The sequence below is a fragment of the Lepisosteus oculatus genome, chromosome 15, assembly GCF_040954835.1.
Source record: "Lepisosteus oculatus isolate fLepOcu1 chromosome 15, fLepOcu1.hap2, whole genome shotgun sequence".
Taxonomy (NCBI): domain Eukaryota; kingdom Metazoa; phylum Chordata; class Actinopteri; order Semionotiformes; family Lepisosteidae; genus Lepisosteus; species Lepisosteus oculatus.
In genome coordinates, this window is record NC_090710.1 from 18,753,755 (window position 1) to 18,763,297 (window position 9,543).

Genomic DNA, 9,543 nt, shown 5'->3' on the forward strand with positions numbered 1-9,543 from the left:
ATATCTAAAAACCTCTTTGTAAGTGTGGGGTTCAGAATGTTTTGTGGTGAAGTTTGGGTTGTTGAGTGATGATAATTTATTAGATGTTTGTCTGCAGCATACCTAAATAATTGGGGTATATCAGGGATGGGTTGAAAAATTCATCTTTCCCATCAAAAAGATTTCCAGATGGGCATAGCACGATGGTGCCTGCTCATATTTTCCTTGGCTAACATGCTTCTCTTATTACATTTTCCGAACCCAAAAGCAGAGGCTCTTGCCAAACTCATTTTGTGTGCTTCACTGTTGATTGCGTTCTGCTACAATGTTCACTGACCCTTCTCCCAGCAAACTGGCGTTACCTATCTCATTGCAATCCTGCTTGTTGCACACTTGTCATCCTGCAGATTTAGTAAGTGCAAACGTCGGTCATGTTTTCGGGTTGGAAATCAACAAGTACAGGTTAATTCCACGCTGAACAAGAGAAAGAAATGGCTGTGTGACTCAGTGGCTAAATGTTTGTTTCTGCTCTCCAGCTTGTGCTTGCTGCTTGCATGCTGCTGCAGCTCCCCACTGTTGTTTTTTACGGACTCCCTTCTCTTTTTTTTTTCTGATTGAATGGGCCAGTTTCTTATACATACGTGTTAATTATCATGTAGCCAGAGTCTCATACAAACATAGAAGAGGTTTCAAGAAAGAGGATGCTCTTCAGCCCATCTTCTAGTTAACCCGTTTGTTGATCTCAAGATGTCACCCAGCTGTTTCTTGGTGGATGCTGGGGAATGTGTTTCAACAACAGGGCTGAGTAGGATGTTCCAGACCCCCACAAATCCCTTTGTGTACAGAAGAGCCTCCTGTTATGGGTCTCGAATTACCACTGGTATCAGCAGGTTCCTGTAGAATTTGTTGGCAACATCTTTAGGGATTTTGAATAGCCAATGTGAAACTTCCTTTTTGAGCACCATTTGATTTGGCTTCTGATTATCGAAAGTAAGGGTACAGGGTTACAAGTAAAGGGTTTATAACTTTGTATCTTTTTGTTTGCAGATACCTGTATGAAGATGGTAGTTTGAATCTGTATTTTTTAAGGATTGATGCTAAGTGGACAAAGAAACAATCTTAAACTATTGTTTCTAAGTTATTTGATTAGATATACAATTAGAGTTGCGACCATGTTCTTACATCACAGTAAGAAAGAGAAATGTGGGGATATCGAGCTAAAATCTGTAAAAATTATACATTTGGTCACAAACAGAATTTTTTTAATTTTACATTTATAAACATATACATATGTATATGCCGTTATTCTTTCTGCAAGCACTGGTAGAAAGGCACTTGACTTCATGAAAATAAACTTGGGATGTCTTTTTGCATTTCAGACCAAAAACGGAGAATCGCAGCTCTAATGAAAATGTCTCAACAAAATCTTACTGTGTATGCTGGGTAGGTTTGTAAAACAATTACAGTTTAAAGCAGAAGTCTTATAGGTACAGTTTGGCTGGACAGAAGTAAGCATTCACTCTTGATCTTTTTAAAGTTAAGGGAAGAGGACATGCAGCCCTTGACACTTGAACAAAAGAGCAGAAAGATATTTTTCTGTTGGTGTCTGAAGTAGATCTTCAGAGGATTGGCCGAGTGTGCTCCAGCTTCAAGCTTTAAACTGAAGCAAGAGGCCAGATCCAAGGAGGATGACTCAGGGCTGTCCTGGAAAGCCTCATGTTCCAAACAATCACTTGGTGTAAATGCCATGCACTTCCTCCTTATTTCTTGGCTGTGTTTTGAGGTATTGTTTAAAGACCTATGATCCACATGTTGCTTCTAAAATCTGTCAGCCTGTTCAAACTGTACTAAGCATCACGGAAAGCTTGGTATACCAGTACCAAATTCAGTTCAAACTTATTAGGAAAATGTTTTTGAAGGCAGTGCACTGCCATTTATCACAACAGCTGAGCTATACTGAAATGCATTACAATGGTCAACACTTGACGACAAGAGGGTTTATCAGCAGGGGTTGCACTGTGAAAGTCACCAGTAGAAGCAGTACAAGCTGTTCATCTGCGACTCATGCTTTCTCCCAGATAGCAGATGTTCTCTGTTGGGTTTCTGTCCCATTACACTGTTAGTCTGGACCAGCGTGTGCCTCTTCACTGGTCTCAAGACCCAGCTCATCCCACAAATGTTCAGTGTGGCTCAAGTGTGGTATAGGGATGCATAACAGAAATCCATTGTTTCAATAAAAAATGAGGCTCTGAGTTGTTCTGTTTGAATATTGTCTGCAGGATGAACCTGAGGAAGAGGGTTTGATTAACATAGCACCATGCAGTAGTGTTGGATTACCAATAGTTTGCTCTCTTTCCTGTAGATGACTGTTTCCTAATCATCTCCTCAGTATGGTGATAGAAGGCACTGATTTGTGGGAGATGTCATCCATTGGATATATTTTCCTTGTTTGGTCATTAAACATCCAAAGTCACTGCTCATAAGCATATTGTGGTGTTCAGTGTTTAATCTCGGTGTCCTGACATCATCTAACTTTTCCAGACTTCCTGATTTATTCACTTGGTGAAGCAGTTTCTTCCTCACTGGATCTGCTGGATAGTTGGACACTTGTGCACAGCCTAGGTAGATGTTAAGGTGTAGTATTATCACATTACTAATTTTATGAAGAGCCTCAGGATCTTGACTGCACAAGTGGCTCAATCCTTGGTTTACAGTCTTATATAAAAAATGGCACCTTTTACAGCACAGAATCCTGTGTTACCAATGGTGTGATTTGGTATTTGGTGTGCCTATTTTGGACCAGAGGGAAAAGAGGTGTCCTTTGATCACAACATAAGATGGGAGGTGACAAAGAGTCAAACATCTGTGTGATTCCACAGGGGCAGGTGTTTCAGCAGGATTGCAAACGGCAGCTGTAAGTAACGTTTGTGCATTAATTCGTTTTCCCAGTTCGTCTGCATTTGCAAAATGGGGGCAGATTTTCCATGTGATAAATTGTGCTTTACCATGTGAGACCGGAATGGGCAATATGCACAGAGAGATGAACAGTGGAGCCGACTTTTCTGTTGTCAGCTCAAAAAACGACAGCGTGATACTGACAGGGTGCGTGCACTGCATCGAGAGGAGGCACCTCCTGGGGACAGAACACGCTTTCCAACGTCCGAGCTCTTCTCTCCTGGTGTCTCACACAGGGCGTCCTGGTGCTGGGATTCAGCCTCTTGTTTTTCTGGCCTACGTGAGTGAATAATGTGCTTTTGAGAGTTATTGCTTTCAGTTGGAATGATGATGGTTACCTACTTTATCAATAGTATGTTGAACGTGATGTGTGGAACGCCTATGAGTTGCATGCATGTGATTGTTCTCAAGATCTGTTGAATTAAGGATTCAATAATCCATCGAGAGCTCAGGCATAATTAAAACAAGAATGCATAGATCAAATACAAGTTTTATTTTGCATTTAGAAATATAAACTTCTAAATAATAGAAATTCTTGTGGATGTGAAGGGTCTGCCTTGGGTTTCTTTCATTGTACTGTATACCTCTAATTCCCTTTGTAATTTGTTCTTCAATTATCAAGTCCTTTGACATAACCGAAGGGTTTTTTTAATCACGGTCAGGTTCAATCCATCTCTCTCAGTAACCTAAAGGAACATTTTTACTGATGATCCTAGGAGAAGCAGCTAGCAATTTGGCTCTTAAGGTAATTGTATTGAACAACGATTTATTCAGTTAATGCCAAAAGGCCTCAGTTCAATACCTTTTAAATATTTTCGTAACTTTAAGTTTTAAAAGATGGCGGAATGGCTCATCCCACCTAAATATTGTGCTCTATTCACAATCGCCACGTGCCCAATGAGAACTCCCTTTTCACCATTCATTAATAATTAGTCCTAATTAATCACCTAGAAGATTTTTTTACACTCCCACCATCTCAAAGGTGACCAGTTTAAAAAACAAACAAAAATTGCTTTATACATTAAACATTTTTGAATATTTTTTATGCAGTTCAGCAAGATTTTACAAATTGTGTACATTTTAAATAGCACATTTAAAATAGCTTTTTTCGTGGATTAAGAAATCTTGCCCGACTTGTTTTTTTCCCACCCGGAAGAGAAAAATTGACTCGAATACTACAGTGTGTGGCTGCTATATCTACCCAATAGTGAGTTGGTCCCCTCTTGGTGTTCAGAACGTTCTGAATTGGGCAGGATGGACCCATGGCCTTGTGTGGTTTTCAACATATCCTGACTCTCTCATCAGCATGGAACAGCAGGAACTGGGAGTCATAGGTCTTTTTCCTCCAGTGTTTGTGTTCCTTAGTCCACTGCACACCTCCTTTTTCATTGACAGGAGTGGAATGTGGTTGGGTTGTCGGCTGCCATATCCAGACCGTGACAAGGTACAACAAGTTCTGTTGTGCCTCTTCCAGCACCACTGTTGTACGCTTTTGGTAGTTGACTGACTGTAGCCCATCTGTTATTCTGCACATGTTATCTGGGTTGGGGCCTGTTCTCAGTACATCAGTTATACTGTCATGTGTGAAAACTCCAGCAGGGTTTGTGTTTCTAATACATTCATGCTAGCTTGTTTGCTTGCCATACTGAGCCACGTTCAAACTCGCTTAAATCCTTTTGTAGTGCCCGTTCTCCATCTGAATTGCACACGCATGTGACCTGTAGGTACCTGCCTACCTGCTTTAAATTGCATTGATGATGCTGTAACTGATTGAGCAGTTAATTACATAAGAAGGGCAGGTGCACCTAATAAACTAGCTGCTCCGTGTATATAGTGATACTTCAGATAATCCTCCTCATGACTCCCAGTTTTTGATTGACATGACCAACTCCATGGATTTATGGCTGTAAGAACATGACAGTCGTTCCAATCAACAGGAGGCTAAGGAGGGGCAAGGCGTGCAAGACTGCTGTTGTCCTGGAGGGGGCAGCAGTCTGTCACTGCCCCAGAGAAAGGGGCAATTCTGAGGCGAAAGTCAAACCAGGCCTCCATGTCTTTGGGTGATGGATGGACACAGGAACATGAGGATGATATGCTAACTCCACACAGACAGACTAGGTTTGAACCCAGGGCTCTAGCTCTATGAGGCAAAAGTGTTGCCTCTAAGGCAATTTGCCGTCTCAGAGCAACAAGATGTTTTACATTTCAATATTTTAACTTCAGGCAATGCAAGCCAGTGGGTGTGAATGTGTACATGTTGCCTTCAATTTATCAGCTCTTCAGTTTCAGGTCACTTACTTTCCATCACAGCCACTATGCATGTGTGTTAGTAATGAACAATCATTCATCTACACTTCCTTCCATGTTTAAACAAATAGAACCCGCTACTAAAGTATATTCACCTTCTCATCTTAAATAACCTTAATACTTGCAAATTCCTAATTATTCAGATGACAGGGAAAGTCACAATAACTTTGCATGACTCCGTAAAAAAAGTCTATTAGTTGAACCAGTTTATTCTCAGTTTCTCACTCTTTATTCTCAGTTTATTCTCAGTTTCTCACAATACCCAGACTTGGCCTCTGTTCATAAAAATAAAAAAAAGCATAATTGCAGCCAAGGTATGAAAGAACACATGCATCTTTAAATGTAAACCACATTTGTTAACAGAAGCCTGATAAATTAAATTCCTTCTTAGCCAGCATATCTCTGGACTGTGGGTAGAAAGCATCTGGCAAAAATCCAGTCCCAGGGAGAACATGCAAACTCCACACAGACGTCATTTCAGGGCATATTTAAACCCAAGAGTAGTGAGGCAATAACGTTAACCGCCTGCTTCATGATCTCTCGGTATTTAGGACAACTGTCTAATACGGTTTGGAAAACACCAGAAAGTTGTTTTTATATTCTGCCACAGTTTCATCCCTAAATCCACCTTGTACAGATTACCCACCAGTCATCACGGTCTGGAAAGCACTTCATTTCTTACAGCCTGTCAGTGGTCCTGACAAGAACCAAACACATTCTGACGCATTTCGGGCCTACTAGGCTGTCTTTCCCTATTTAAACACTTTCCCACTTAATTGGAACTGAGGTACGTACTCGCACTTTTCACTCGGTGCTGCAGTGTCTGCCTTGAAAGATCATCCATAATCCCTCCTGCACCATTCATTTTCCAAATTCAGAACAATGGTTTCCCACTCCGCTGTGTCCGCCTGGAACCATCTAAGATCAGTTTTAAAACACTGAGCTCTCAAACTTTGGCGTTCTCAGTGTGCTCGACACAGCCCAACTCCCAGTGCACACATTGACCAGCGTGTTTTACGCCTGCTATTTCACTGCCATCAAAAACAAAACCAGGATCGACAAAAAGTAGCATGCTGCGGTCTGATGTGGTCTTTACTCCTACTCAACATGTTGAACTCTGTTCTGCTTTATGAAATTCTACAGGCAATACTGCTCCATCACAAAGAATACAACTTATTCTTTATATAGCATTGTTCCTAAGACCTACTGTAGCACTTTCACTGTTTTGGATATATATCAGATATTATGTTCCTTTGCATACACACACAACTTATGATCTTCATTGATGACTTACATACCTTACATGACGTACCTTTCATATGCCTAAGAAGATGGGCTACAAACAAGAGAAGGACATTTGATCCATTTAACTCATTTGGTGGTTAGCAGACAATCGATACAAGAAGCTCACCCAGCTGTTTCCTTAAAGACACCAGCGCATACATTTCAACAACATGATGGACTCCTATAGCCTGACCAAGAACACATGGAGGGTTAGTCAGTTTTTATTATCAGGTATTGATCCGATAGTATTCTTTACTGCAATAGCCTCACTAGTTACCCCCATAACACTCTCAATATCTGCTGCCCAGAACTTTTCCAAATGTTTTATACTTGGCTCACTGAGAAAACTGTGGTGAACAGCACTGTCTAGTGGTGAAAACAGCACACAGCACCTTGATCTTTTGCTTCCAGAAGCAGACACCTGCTGACAGAATGTGTCTCAAGGCTGTTAGATCAAATGAATCCAAATTTGGTTTTATTGGACTGTGGTGGGAAATGAACGCAACCACAGTATTGTTATGCTTACTGCATAAAAAAAGGAAAAAGCTGAAAAATGGATCTCTCCCATGCTGTAAAACACTGCATGAGAGAGTGTATTCGGTTAAGGCTTAAGAATTGTTTCACCTGTTCTAACAGAAGTAGTTCAAGTAGGTAGCTGTGTCAGCATGTTTAGGCTTCAAAAGGAACAAGTAAAGGTTTATTCCATGCTGAAAAGAAAGGAAAAGCAACATTTTGGCTGTGGAGCCTTCTTCGGGTATCAGGTACACCGTTTTCTTTCTTCTCTTTTCAGCATGGAATAAACTTTTACCTATTCTTCCTCAAGTCCTGGTTTACAATAGATAATAAGAGTGAATTGGCTTATTACATACATACTGTAGCACAAATACTTTTCAATGTTTAACATGCAAAAGAAGAAAACACTGCATAACACTGCATAACAAACCCACTGCACATAAAATATCCATTCTGTTCAGTAAGCAATCAGTCTGCACTAGAAATGTAAATCCATTAGAGATGAACTGGCAATTACTCCCTAGACATATAACTTAAGTAGTCGCACTGAAGGGAGGGGATTTATGCAGTCCTGCTACTTTCCTATCTGGCCCAGTGTATAGGAAAGTTAAAACAGCAGTAAATGTACTCTGCACATTCCAGAAGGACACATGATCCCAGCAGGCTTAACTGCTAACTAACAATCCAGAGCTCAGAAAACAGAGTGACAGGCGTTCATGATGAAATTGTGTAATTATGTTCGATGCAGTTTGGATATAATTTTGTGTATGAAGAGGTTTGTGTAATGGCTATATGTACACCAACACTGATCTAATATATAATACACTGGGAGGGGAGTCACTCTGGTGCAGTCTTTTGTGGAACCCCAGAATACTTAGACTGCACTGAAGAGAGGGGACTTGATAAAGACCCAGAATTAACTATGTCTATGCTATATAAAAAGTTCTCTGTAGATGTTGGTGTATGGGCTGTAGAGCAGTATTTTGTTCAGCTCATATCCCTTTTATGATCTGCCCAGACAAGATAGAGGTGAGGTGTCGCTGAAAGGTCACAGCCAGACAGAAAGCACACATGAACCCCAGTGAGCATGTCATGGGCTCAGCTGGTCCCTGAGAAACCCTCCAGACAAATGATCCCACCACAGGTCTATGACTCCAACAGGTTATATAGAACTGGGATACATGGCACACCAATGGACTAGTACTTCCTCTCAACAGCCAGCAGCACATGCACCAGCAGTCTGAGCAGGACCGTGGCTCTGTACGCAACCCCAGCGCAGACAAGCAGACCAGCAGTGTCTCAGGGAGAAGGCCCAGACAGCCAGCACTCTCCCTGTGGTGCACGGCTCCCACCACACTTCAGGAATCGGATGGGAAACACTATCAGGTTCAATGTTAACCTTCACAGGTTATCGATTTGACTGCTGCCTTTATTCCAGGCAAGTTACTTCTGCACCCGTTTATACAGTTGAGTATTTTGCTGGAATAATTTGGGTGAAGTTCAACACTAAAGGGTTCAACAGCATAAGCTACTGCCAACTACTCCAGAATATACAGCATGTCACTTTTTCTTTCAGAAATAGCTGTAGCTTTTTAAAAGACTTACCTCTTTTTAAAGGGAAGGTAACATTGCTTTCAGAACACATAGACATGTAACTGACAGAACTAAAAAGAAATGTCAAAATCACTAAGATGGAACATGAAGACTAAACAAGTGGTTAAGAAATTCTGTATTTTTTTAAAGAATATTATTTTCTGTGGTAAACACGCTATAGATAAGGGAATGACAGTATTCATAACCTTCATAGAAAAGTTTATTGTACAAGGAACGTTTAGATAATATATAATACAGTAGGATGCCTGTGCACTATGAAGTGATATACTACATGTAGGACTATTCTGCACTTTGAAGTTACTTTAAAATACTGTTTTGATCTACAAGGAGAAATGCACTCTGTGCTGCTATGTACTCATCAAATCCTGTTTGCCCACTGAAGTCCTACCTTAGCAGATATCCTTCTAGTTTCCTCTTTTAAAAAAAGTCAGCTTCTGAATTGTAACAATATAATTACACATTTCATTATCAAGTATCCCCGTCTCATTTTGTGAAGTTCACTCACATTGTTAAAGTGATGTTTTTGCTTTTTTAATTGCCTCCATTATAAGATATGAAACACACAACACAATCTATACTGTATGAAGAGAAAATAGTACCTTGGATCTATTTGTTGCTACTGAAAGACATGCTTCTGATGCATATTTTCTGCAGTAGCCCTGTGAGGAGTTGTGGTCTGTTCTTTGACAGTACCACAGCTCCTCAGATGTCACAGCTGAGCCACAGATCAGGCACTCAGCACCCGTCTTGCGCGTCCTGTAATTCTCACTACATGGCTCCACCTTCATATACAGGCACTCTCACATTTAATTTAGATTAATAATTTAATCATAATACAGTTCCGTTACACAAGTGGTTGTAAAACGTATTATTTGCCATTCACACCTTGAA